Raw genomic sequence first — 13810 nt, forward strand, 5'->3', positions numbered from 1 at the left:
TTTTTAAAAGTTTAATTTTCACCTCAAAAGAGAAAATAACTTGATAGTTGGAGTTCCAATTGCCTTAAAATAGAATGCGATTCATTTGTTTCGAATCAATCGACTTCTTATTGTACTTAATTCAGATATGTTACAAACTGAAAACTTTTTCTTTGTTATTTATTAATTCTAATGATATTGTAATATATATTTTATGTAAAATATTGTGATTATAAAAGAAATAAACAAAACGTTGAAAATTGAAAATTTCCTCTCTTACTCTTGTTGTTTGCAACTATTTTTAACAAGACATAAAATTGTACATTACATAGAATTGAAATTAATTTTAAAATTCTTTGTTCTTATAACATAAAAGTTCCGAAAATACAATTAAGAAAAGAATGTCTTTATGTGTGTCTGTCCGCAAAACTTTATGACCACAATTCACGCAAAAGCAGCTTGATCGATTGAAATAAAACTTGACTGTTTTCTAGGCATTAGCCCAACTTAAAATCCTATCAATATTAGATTAAAAAATATTAATATGGACTGAAGTTGTGACACTTTTTCAAAAATTCAGAATTTTTAATTTCTTGATATATATTTTAATCTATTTCACTCAAAGTTAATATAGGGTTAATATTAGTGTTTTTTTATCAAGATTTCGTCGTCAGAATAGTAAAATTGCGAATTACAAGTTTAAAATGTCCAATTCAAATATTTAATGCTCAAAAAATCAAAAATAAGTTTACTTTGTTAAAAGTGTTTATTCCCAAGTGCGAAATGCCAAGACTGCAAATACGGCCCATCATTGGTGCAGTAATGTCTGCCGAGAATTGGCAGTAGTTACTGGGCCATTATTGGTGTTCAAAACGTCCCATTACTGGGCCAATGATGGCGCCGATGGTCAGAATTTCAAATTTTTTAAGACTTGGGCCAGCTCTCGGCCCAATAATGGCACATTCACGGCAAAGTTGATCAATCTTTAATGGTAAAAGACAATTGCCAGTGATGTGACGAAGATCGGTCCATTAAAGGTACATTAATAGCATTTTAATTTGGTAAAATTTTTTATAAGAATTTAATTTTAAGAAACATTCAGTTATGGGTCAGAATTCGTGAAATTTTCACAGAAAATAAAAAGTATTTTTTTTAAATCGAAATGTTGAAAAAACATTTCTATTTGGCCTTAAGAATGTGTCCACCAAAAAACAGGAAAAAAAATTATTTTTTATAAAAGTTATTGCAAAATTAATTTTTTAGCAACTTTTTAAACAAAATTTTATTTCTCCTAAATGAATGAACCGATTTAAATGAACCAAGCTGGAATATTAAGGGGATAAAATATACTTTCGTTTAGAATTAGAAAATTTCTAAAAAGTTTATTTTTTAATAATAATTTATTAATAAATTTTTTATAAACAATTAATTTTTTTTAATGTTCTGCGCCTTTTAAAAATTTAAAAAAAATATTAACATACACTTAAAACTATAAGAAATCAAAATCCGTTGAGAAAATTTTGGAGCGACAATTATTTTAAAAGTTATAAACAAATCATATTGAACGGAGATGCGATTTTGATGATTTTCAGAATTAAAACATTATTTTTAAATACGAAATGAACAAAACACTGTCAAATTAACATTTTTATTTAATTATATAACCATAAAAATTGATAAAAATGATCAAAAACGAAGTTCAGCGTTGATGCACAACACCGCGCCAATATAATTTGTTTATAACTTTTAAAATAATTGTCGCTCCAAAATTTTCTCAACGGATTTTGATTTCTTATAGTTTTAAGTGTATGTTAATATTTTTTTTAAATTTTTTAAAGGCGCAGAACATTAAAAAAAATTAATTGTTTATAAAAAATTTATTAAATAATTATTAAAAAATAAACTTTTTAAAAATTTTCTAATTCTAAACGAAAGTAGATTTTATCCCCTTGATATTCCCGCTTGGTTCATTTAAATCGGTTCATTCATTTAGGAGAAATAAAATTTTGTTTAAAAAGTTGCTAAAAAATTAATTTTGCAATAACTTTTATAAAAAATAATTTTTTTACCTGTTTTTTGGTGGACACATTCTTAAGGTCAAATAGAAATGTTTTTTTAACATTTCGATTTAAAAAAAATACTTTTTATTTTCTGTGAAAATTTCACGAATTCTGACCCTTATTCAATAAATTATTTATTTTGTATTTAAATAATTGAATAAGCTTGAAAAGGATTGAAATTAAAATATTCGAAACTTTAAATTTTCTATATTTTTTACTGTCAATTTTAAAGAATTAATTTTTTTGAAAAAGTTTAATTAAGTATTAATTTAAAAAAGAAGTTATTAATGTTTTCAAATAATTTTACGATTAAAGAAATTCGTAAATAAATGTAACAGAAACCTTTTTTTGAGTAAAATTTTTCCTTTAATTATTATCTAAAAATTAAAAAATTTTCAATTTATTCAATAAATTATTTATTTTTGCATTTAAATAATTAAATTCTCGTAGAATTTTCTAGTAAAAATTGATTTCAAAATGGATTCTAGTCAAATTTTTAGATAATAATTAAATATTAAAAACATAGCATGAATTTTGATATTAAAATTTTTTTAAATTCAATTGCCAATGATGTGACGAAGATTGGCCCATTAAAGGCACATTAATGGTAAAAATGTTGTATCTTTAATGGCAAAATATAATTGCCAGAATTGGGGCGTTGCTTAGCCGAATAATGGCACATTCACGGCAAAGTTGATCAATCTTTAATGGCAAAATTCAATTGCCAGTGATGTGACGAAGATCGGTCCATTAATGGCTCATTAGTGGCATTTTAATGGCAAAAATTTTGTATCTTTGATGGCAAAATATAATTGCCAGAATGGCAAGAATGGCACATTAATGTCTATCATTTTGTATCTATGATGGCAAATTATAATTGCCAATATTGGGACGTAGCTCGGCTCAATAATGGCACAGTATCGGCCAGTGTAGTGTAGCTTATAAGAACCCTTTTGCTTCCTCGACTTCAAGTCAGAGTAGCAGAGTGGTCAGAGTGTTAGGCTGTGGTGCGTCAGGTTCAGGTATCGATCCCCGCGAGAGGTAAGAATTTTTCAAATATTTGTAAGTTTGCGTTTAATTTAGGGAAATAAGCCGTATAAATGTTATAAATTAATTAGTTAATTGAATAAAAAAAATTTATTTTTATTTTTTTCCAATTTTGTCAACACTGGGGGAGTAATGGCAGCCAATATTGGGCCATTAATGTCTGCCCAGATCTGGCTGCCAATATTGGGCCATTAATGTCTGCCGAGATCTGGCTGCCGACGTCCAACCGCTGTTAACACCACAAGAGTCGGGCCAATATTGTCTGCCAAGTCTCGATGCCAGCTTTGCCAATACTGGGCCAGTGTTGGGCCGCGTTGGTTTTCGCACTTGGGTTACAACATTTTTAATTTTTTTAAATTATTGAAAATTTGATTTTGGTACAATGTTACTGAGTAAAAATTCACCAAGTTTTAGTATTTTCAAGTACTAGTACCTGATAATCGGTTCACGGACTATTTTGAAAATTTTAAAATTATTCATAATATTTTTTGTTACTTAAAGATAATTGAACCTTTTCATTAAAATTGTTATAACAAATTGAGTTTTTGCACAAATTAAATAAAACTTTATGGTTACATGAGTGAGTAAATGTACTTTCATGTAATGAAATGAAAATTTAAAATCATTGGTTTTTACTGGTATGTACACTAATAATTGTAACTGTAAATCAGTCAAATATTTTGACTGATACAAAAAGCCACTGAAGTCGACTGAATAGTCTGTCAATTATTTTAACTGCCTTATATCAGTCATTTTAACAAATACACCTGTTATTTTTTTAAGATATAAAAATAAATTATATTTATCTGTAACATAGACAAAATAACAGTACTTCTTGATATAAATATTGGTTAAAATTTTTTACTTTAAATGCAATATGCATTATGCATTATGCAATAATATTGAAATTCAAGGTCAAATTCTTAATTTCAATATATACATATCTCAAAATCGGTGTTTTTTTATTTTTTTCTAACCTAACCTTATCATTATTTTATAAAGAAAATGATGATTTATAATTAATTTCTTTAAAACTTTTCATGGTCCCACTCTGGTTTTTACATGGCTTATAGGAAAAAAGGTAAGCTTTCGATTGGGATAGGTTAGAAAAAATAAAAAACACCGATTTTGAGATATATTGAAATTAAGAATTTGACCTTGAATTTCAAGGTCAAATTGAAAGAAAACAACTTTTTTCATCACCAGCTTATAGCCCGTAAAAACTCCTTTAAAAATCACTATTCATACTTTAAATTTGATTAATTTTACTTATCAACATATTAAATCGGAAAAAAGATATTTTCAAAAAAATCAAAATTTTGAAACTCCGTAACTCAAAAAATATTTTATCAAATTCAAAAAAAATTTATATTTACACTTCTACTAATAATAGTAACATTTTAGTAAAGTTTAGAGGAAATTCATTTTTTGACCTGAGCAGTTGAGGAACTTTGCCCCATATATTATATAAAAACTTTTTTTCACCAAACAAATTTCAGTTCAATACTTACCTATCTAATTTTTGTTCAATAAGCAATATTTTAAAAATTTGTTGAAGAGTTTTTCATCCTTACACACCTTATATTAAAATTATTAAATTTTTTAATAAATTAGTTACTAAAAGAATTTAATATTATTAAATATTAATCAAAATAATCAAATTAAACAATGAAATTTACTATTTTATCAATAAAAATCATTATAATTACTTCAATCGCAATAATATTGAAAGGTGCGCTGAAACTAAGCATTAAGGGGTTACATGAGTCAAAACGTCCAGACAGTGTATGTTTGTTTAATTTTTTTATTTGAGCACTTTTAAATCTTAAAGTACACTATTAAATGAGTAACTTGTAAAATTTTCGTTATAAAATAATTAAAATCAGGCTTTTACCAACAGGTTCTTTGAGAACCCTCCCAAAAAAGCGGTGGTCACGATATCTTCTGACTGGTATAGCTCGTGATTGAAAAAAGGAATATTTTTTTTGTTGATTAGAACCGATTTTACATAGCCTTGATGGTTCTAAAAATTGTAACTTTTGACAAAAGACACTGTCAAAAATCCAAATTTCAATTTCTTTAAAAACGCTTCGTTCAATCAAGAGATATATTCACTTACTAACAAAAAAGTTTTTGTATTTTGATTTTAAATGAAGCAATCAAAAGACATCTTGACCACCGCAAAAGCAATTTTTTTGGAAAGGGGCACGAAAAACTGTTGCTACGGAAACCGACAGATTAGCTCAGTCGGAGGATGCCTCGCTTGGCGGTCGTTTAAGGACCAAGGGTATAAGTACCCTTGGTTCGCGCCCATTTGGCTTGGTATTTTTCCGGCACTATTGTCCGGTACACACCATTAGAACTCGACTGTCGATAAACCGGTTGTACTCAGAGAGGTTTTCTACAGTTTCCCTCTTCTCTGGCGAGAAAACCCATTGACGGGTGGTCCAGGAGTAATGCGAGTACTATCCTAATAAAAGTCGGCTGTAGACGCAAAATTAGGTTAATATATAGAATTTTCATATGTAGAATGGTTATGCTTCATCCAAAAAAGTATTTATCGGGGACTCTTGTCGAAGTGCGTAAGGCCAATAGGGCAGGAATACAAAAAAAAAAAACTGTTGCTACGGGCCTGATTTTTAGTATTTTTTGTCAAAAATTTTATATCTTACTTATTTAGTAGTGTACTTTCAGATACTAAAGTGTTTAAATAAAAAAATGTATTTATTTGATGAAAAAAAATTATTAAAAATACGTTTTCTGGTCGTTTTGACCCACGTATAACTCCTTAAAAGCCAATTTTTCATAGGTTAGATTCGCTTCAAATTTGACTTTATAAATCCTTTTCTGTACAATATATGGTTAAATCAGTAAGAAATTCTTACTTAGTTAAACTTTATGATAATTACAAACAATAAATTTTATTATTAATAAGATACCTATTACCCAGTGGGCAAAAAGCCATCATTGTTTTAAAAACGTTCCAAAAACGTTTTTACCCTACTAAAAATAAAATCAGGAATCGTCATGAATGGTCAGAATTTCTGAACATTCCTGAACAGTCTCACCACTTCTGACGTTTTCGAACGTTTCTCACCATTCCTAACCAAATACTTTCCAAGCTCCTCCCACTTTACTCCCACCATTTTCGAAGCTGTGACCATTTCTGAAATTCTTGACTATTTCTGAAATGTGTGAACACATAACCTATAAAAATTTTGGTACATATTTCTAATTTTGGTAAAGTCTCATGAAAATTTATATATACATATAAAATCTTTCAAATTTATTTTTTACATTTCAGAATACATTATTCTATTATAAAAATTGTTCTTTTAACTTAACAAAAGTTCTCATTTTTCAAATTGGTATAATTATTGAATTAATTATACAGCAAAAGTAGGTAAATAAATCAAAACATTCGGACCATTCTTTTAACATTATTTAATATATTTATTTAATGTATATTTATAATATATTTATTTAATATATGTATATTTACTTGTAATTATTTAATATAGTTAATTAATAATAAATTTTGTTTCATAATATTAGTAATTTACTATACCAGTCAGTACTTATTATGAGAAGTATTTGTATTATAATTGAAATACAGTTATATTTAAATTATTATTAATCATTAATAGAATAATTTCTTACTATAATGATTATTAATAATTTAAATTTAAAATTTATAAAAATTTCAATATTGCATTAATAATTCATTATTATTATAAATTATAATGTTAAATTAAATTAATATTAAATACTAAATTCATTTTAAATGCAGATGTAATAATAATTATTATTAATCTGTATTCGTATTATAGTTTATGAAACATTCCAAATTGTAAAGTTAAGACTTAATTTATTATTGATTCAATTAATAATGTTAATTTTTATTAATTCACATAACCTATTATGACTAAATTGAAATATAATTAATTAATAAAAATTATTTAACAGTTTATTCTGATTTATTGATAATATTGGTAATTGAATTTTACTATTTTACAGTTGCTCTTTATATAGACAGTTGAATCCAGAAATATGTAAGTCGGTTCGGTAGTCGCAGTCGTTAGGGCAGTTAGTTTAGGCACTAGGTTAGGTCATGCGTCGGGGTTCGATCCCCGTAGGGTCCAAATTTTAATTTAATTCCGGGAATTAGTTTCAAGTTGTTCCGTATGTAAACAAACTGATATTAATTAATAAAATATATTTTTTAAAATTAATTTGTTGCAACTTTTTGCATATTGTTTAAATAAATAAAACAGAAGTGGCTTAAAAATATGGTCAAGAATGAGATACAAATGGTCTCAAATAGTCACCAATTATGGGCGGGGTCAACAAAGAGGAGGGGATAGTAGCCCTGTTTAAAAAAATTATTAAAATGGATAGGATTTGATAGAATTTTCTTCCTTCAATCCTTGAAATTCGAATCCAATTTAATCAAATATTAAAAATCCAATCCACTTCTATCCAAAGTAGAAAATTAAATCCATTCCTATCATAAGTTTTGATGTATTATCTATCAAAGTTAATAATATACTAAAATTCAATATTTTACTATCAAGAGTTTGGATACAAATTCTATCAAATTCTATGAATCGAAAAATCTTATAATTTTCTATCCATGAGTTTTGATTGAATACCTATCAAATTCTTTGGGGCCGTACACATAATACGTCACGCGGCTAGGGGGAGGGAGGGGGTCTGAGAATTGTGACTAAGTGTGACATGGGGGAGGGGGGGGGTGAACTCATGTGTTACGTTACAATCTTTTAAATTCAAAGATTATAAGAAATTATATGTGACAATGTCACTTTTTCTAAATAAAACTAGTTAAAAATGCTTTAAACTATTTAATATCTATTATGTTCCTGTTTAACATCTATTGGCATATTATTTATAATATGATGATAAATAATATATTCTTTTAATTTGAATCAGTTAAAAATCATGGTTTTAACTGACAATCAGTAGTGACTGACTTTTTGCTTCTGAATCAGTTAAAAACAACTGAAAAATTATCCACAAAACACCGAAACTTTTCTAAATATGTATATATAAGATTTGCTTGCATACTTCGAAAAATTTACTTGCAAAGTTTAGTTAAAATTGTGTAAAGATTTAAATTTCTCACTATACAATAAATCGATACTTCAGTGTAATACAGTCCTATCTTCTGGTAATATTTTGTACAGTCCTATCTTCAAGTGATACTTTGTATCGTGCTGTCAAAAAGTAGGGTTAATGTATTAGCTGTTTTCTAAATGCATTTAAGTGGTTAAATTTCATTAATTCACACTCAATTTTTATATATTATGATAAAAAGTATCTATTAAAATATAAAAAAATTATTGTTTTGAATGTAATCAATATTTTAAGTACCGTAATTTATTTTTTCTATTCATACCACAATCTGTCAAATTAGAGATAGCACGGTACAAAACATCACCTCGAGATGGGACAGTTTAAAGTATTACCAGAAGATAGGATTGTATCACACTGAGGTATCGAAATGTTTATCGTCAAATTTTCTTAAAAATATAGCTTGAAACATTCCTGAACATTTTAATTACATTTTCGACTATAATTTCGTGAATATTTTCAGGAAAGTTTCGCGTTAAACATTTATTGAAGTGGGATATTTAAATCTTTACACAATTTTCACTAAACTTTGCATTTAAATATTTCTAAGCTTGCGAGTAAATCTTTAATAAATTTTTAGGAAAGTTTCGGTGATATAGGTAGTTAAACGTGACTAAATGAATTAATCAAAAAAAATTGTATTGAAACATCAGTTATTTTTAACTAATTGTCAGAAAAAAATATTTTTAACTGATTCAATAATTTTGAGTGTAGGATATAATATATAATGTCAAATGTATAAAATTCACATTAAAATTTACGTGTGTGACGTGACGTTATAGGGGGAGGGGGGGTTCAAGGTTTGTGACGAAGTGTGACATAGGGGGAGGGAGGGGTTAAAAATGGTCAAAAATCGCGTGACGTATTATGTGTACGGCCCCTTTCCAAATGAAAATTTAATATTTCTCTATCCAAGATTTGGATACAAATTCTATCAAATTTTATGAGTCGAAAATTCTTATAGTTTTCTATCCATGAGTTTTGATTGAATACCTATCAAATTCTTTCCAAATGAAAATTTAATATTTCTCTATCCAAGATTTGGATACAAATTCTATCAAATTTTATGAGTCGAAAATTCTTATAGTTTTCTATCCATGAGTTTTGATTGAATACCTATCAAATTCTTTCCAAATGAAAATTTAATATTTCTCTATCCAAGATTTGGATACAAATTCTATCAAATTTTATGAGTCGAAAATTCTTATAGTTTTCTATCCATGAGTTTTGATTGAATACCTATCAAATTCTTTCCAAATGAAAATTTAATATTTCTCCATCCAAGATTTGGATACAAATTCTATCAAATTCTATGAGTCGAAAAATCTTATAATTTTCTATCTATGAGTTTTGATTGAATACCTATCAAATTCTTTCAACATGAAAATACTATATTTCTCTATCAAAGATTTGGATACATTTTCTACCAAATCCTATTATCTGAAACGTCTTATAACTTTCTATCTATGAGTTTTGATGGAACACCTATTAAATTCCTTCCACATGAAATTTCACTTGTCATGTCAAATTAAAAATCAACAAGCTTGAGTTTGGATCTTGAATAATGTCATCTTGGTTTAATTTTATTCGGGGATGCATTCTATTTGGAATTTAAAGAGTTTGATTAATCGCGAATTGGAATTCATAAAATTGTCATTTTCGCCAATAGTTATTTTTGCAAAAAATTATTATTGCAAATTTACATTTTTACAAATATTTATTTTACTAAACTGTTATTTTGCAAATTTGTTATTTTTGCAAACTTGCATTCTTCGCAATTGACAGTTTTACAAATTGTTAGATACTTTTGCTAATTCTTATTTTTTCTTTTTTGCAAAACTGCTCTGTTATGAATCATTATTTCTGCTAATTGTTGTTTTGCAAATTTTATTTTTGCAAATTTGCATTTCTGGAATTGATATTTTTATGAATTTGTTACAGTTGCTATTTGTAATTTTGCCAATAGTAGGGTCAGACCGGCTAAACTGTGTTAAAAAATTTTCTCAATTTCATGCAATTTCATATGTAAAAATTCATTGTGTCACGTTTAGTGGAGACCCCCCCTCCCCCCAAAAACGTGACATCATTTGTGAACGCTCCCAATGTACATAACGAATTTTTTTATTAAAAACGCGCGCCAACTCCATAGTGGGAAAAAGTTGATTGTTGTGGAAAATTCAGTCTATAGAGGTCACAAATATTATTTGTTTTTAATAATTTTTTTTTAAATGAAAGTTTGTAAAATTGCGCACCGATCTGTGGCGGTAGAATTTTGAAAACTGTTAACAAATATTTTTTATTTAACAACATATATGAACAAAAGAGGAAAAAATTTCCAAAATATTAGTTAAAAAATGCGTAGCAATAATATTTTTTAAAGTTAAGATATCAGATTTAATCTGATTGGTGCACAATTTTATAAACTTTCATTTAAAAAAATTTATTAAAAACAAATAATATTTGTAACTTCTAGACTGAATTTTCCACGACAATCAAATTTTTCCCATTGTGGAGTGGACGCGCGTTTTTAATAAAAAATTCGTTAGGTACATTCCAAATTGAAAATACCAAAATTGTTTATTAGGAGCTTCAAGAAAAGACTACTGAGTATACTTCCTATGAGTTTTATTGCATTTGGAGGGGTAGAGAACACAAAAATAATTCAAATTGTTTATAAAATTGTTATTAAAAATAGGGAATTTTTAAATTTACAATCATGCAAATATTTTCTTTTAAAAGAGTGAACAATTTTGTGTAATCAGTGTAAATTTTATTAATTTATGGTAAACGACTTTTGAGTTATTAATTTTTTTTAAAGTTTGTAATATTTTGTTAATGCAAAAAAATAACAAAAATTTCAAAAAACGATTAAAAGTGTTTTATTGTTTTGTTGTGAACTACAGAGTTTCATAAAAGTTTTAATATTTTAGAAAATCATTGAAATTTTTTTAACACAGTTGAGCTGGCCTGACCCAGTCATTTTGCGAATTTTAATTTTTACGAATTTTCTGTTTTTTATTTCGCTTAATGTTATTTTTTGCAAATATTTGCAAAAAATTACAAAGCGGTCAAATGACATTTGAGCAAAAATGTATTAAATATTTAATTAATACTTTTAACATAATAGCATATATTGCAAATCTCTATAAATATTTTAATTTCTGCTTGTATTTTTTTAGGTACTTACAAAAATTATAATATTTTACATAAACTTACGTTTTTCAAAGTTGCAGTTTATATAGACAGGTCGAAAAATATTTCTCACGTCGATTCGATAGCCGCGGTCGTTAAGCGTTTAGATAGATAGGTCATAGGTGCGGGGTTCGATTCCCATAGGGTACAAGTTTTAATTTAATTCCTCCAGTTTAATTTAGAATGTTTGTATGTTTGGAGTGTGCTAAGAATATAATGTTACTAAAGGTCATAAGAATCTTTTATTATTTTTTCCACAAATTTTTTTTTAAAACTATGTTTTCAATCGGATACAATGGGAAAGAACTTTTTGTTATTTTTCGATACAGGATTTGATAGAATTTAAATCAAAAAATCTTATTGGATTGGAAACAATTTTTAATAATCAATTTTGATAGAATTTGATAGGACTTTCTTCGAAATCAGTGGGACAACGCATGGGACAATTTTCGGATAGACAAAGTATTGATTTGGATAGACTTTCTATTAAAATTATGTGATAGAAACTGATTGTAATTGTTGAAAATTTTTGATTCAGAAACAGGATTGAAATGGAAAGAAATTTTTTTCTTTCCATTTCTATCAAATTTTTTAAACAGGGAGCAAACTTGTGACCACTTTAAACTTCCTCCTGATCAGTTGTGATAGATTTCTGACGAGATCCATCCAGAATCGTAAGAAAACTGGATTAAAGTGGTCAGGCGGCCTGACCATTTGTCTGACCATTCCTGATTTTATTTTTAGTAGGGTAGAACGTTTCATGTCTGCAAAATAATGTTCCAAAAACGTTCCATTGCTTTTAAAACGTTTTAGAACCATATAACGTTTTTGGGACATTATTTAGCAGACATTAAACGTTCTAAAAACGTTTTTGGAACGTTTTTAAAACAATGATGTTTTTTTGCCCACTGGGTAATTATTGATATTTGGCTCTATAAAAGTTGAAGTGTCGTTTTGGCGGATACATCTTTGTTACAGCCCACACTTCAATTAATTTAAACAATACAAATGAAACATATAGGGTCAGTCAGGGTATATGTGGACAAGAGGTGTTGGAGCTTAATTTACATCAAATTAAAAATTAAGTTTGACGTCAATATTTCAACCTCAGATCACCTACAAGAGATAAAAATATGATTTTGTCCGGATTAACCACAACTGACCCTAGTTTTAAAAATTCATGATTTTAATAATGAAAGTAACTGATTAATTAATTAACTGTATAGTTATTATCATTAAAAGTAACTGCCATTAAAAGTCAAAAGAAATAATTTAAATAATATAATTTATTTATTTTGTCAATAAAAATTATTATTATTACTACAGTCAGTATCACTAATTTAATCTACAGAAACTATTGCTTTTTCAGTAAAACTAAATGGTTTTAATAATAAAAACAGTTAATTAAAATAATCAAATAAACAGCTTGAATCATTAAAAACGACTGATTTTTTCAGTTTTCGTGACTGATTCAATCTGTAACCGCAGTTGACTGATTTGAATAAGTCAAACATAATGGTCCGCCAGTGAACGGGTCTGGACTGATTCAATCTAAGAGCCCTGTAAAAAAAAAAGTATTGGGAGGTACGGGATTCCGTATTGCAAGTGCCAACCTGCCAATGCGGTATTCGCGAAATACCGCATTGGGTGTCGTGGTGAATACGGAAATCAAGGGGTCCCACCCTGCTTAAAATTCTTGTACAAGATCTTATACATGATCATGTACAAGATCTTGTTCAAGAATTTGTACTAGATCTTATACTGGTTCAGATACAAGAAAATGTACACAGAATTGAAACAAGTTCTTGTATCTGAACTTGTACAATAGAATAATCTGGTACAAGAAATTGTACTTGATCTTGTACAATTTTGATTTAAAAATTTTTTTTGAATTATTAAAAAAGTTATTTATTAAAAATTTAAATTTTAATAACTTACTATAGTATGTAAGACTTGTCACTTGTAATGCCTAAAAACTACTGCGCAGCTGTAAAGGCTTAAGAAAACTACTGCGCAGCTCATAAAGTTTTCATTTTTTGATACACATAGACATGTACGAGAACACATACAAGAACTTGTACAAGTACTTGTACACGAACTTGTCACCGTTTTCGACTCAAAACAATTTCTAAATATTTGAAAAATGTGTACAAGATCATGTACATTTTCTTGTACCAGATTATTTTCTTGTACTAGATCTTGTACAAGTTCAGATACAAGAACTTGTTTCAATTCTGTGTACATTTTCTTGCATCTGAACTTGTATAAGATCTAGTACAATTTTTTGAACAAGATCTTGTACAGGATCATGTATAAGATCTTGTACAAGAATTTTAAGCAGGGCAATGCGGTGCAAGTTTTAAGCTTTAAAAAAATCGAAA

The sequence above is a fragment of the Leptopilina heterotoma genome, unplaced genomic scaffold (assembly GCF_015476425.1).
Source record: "Leptopilina heterotoma isolate Lh14 unplaced genomic scaffold, ASM1547642v1 Lhet_405, whole genome shotgun sequence".
Taxonomy (NCBI): Eukaryota; Metazoa; Arthropoda; class Insecta; order Hymenoptera; family Figitidae; genus Leptopilina; species Leptopilina heterotoma.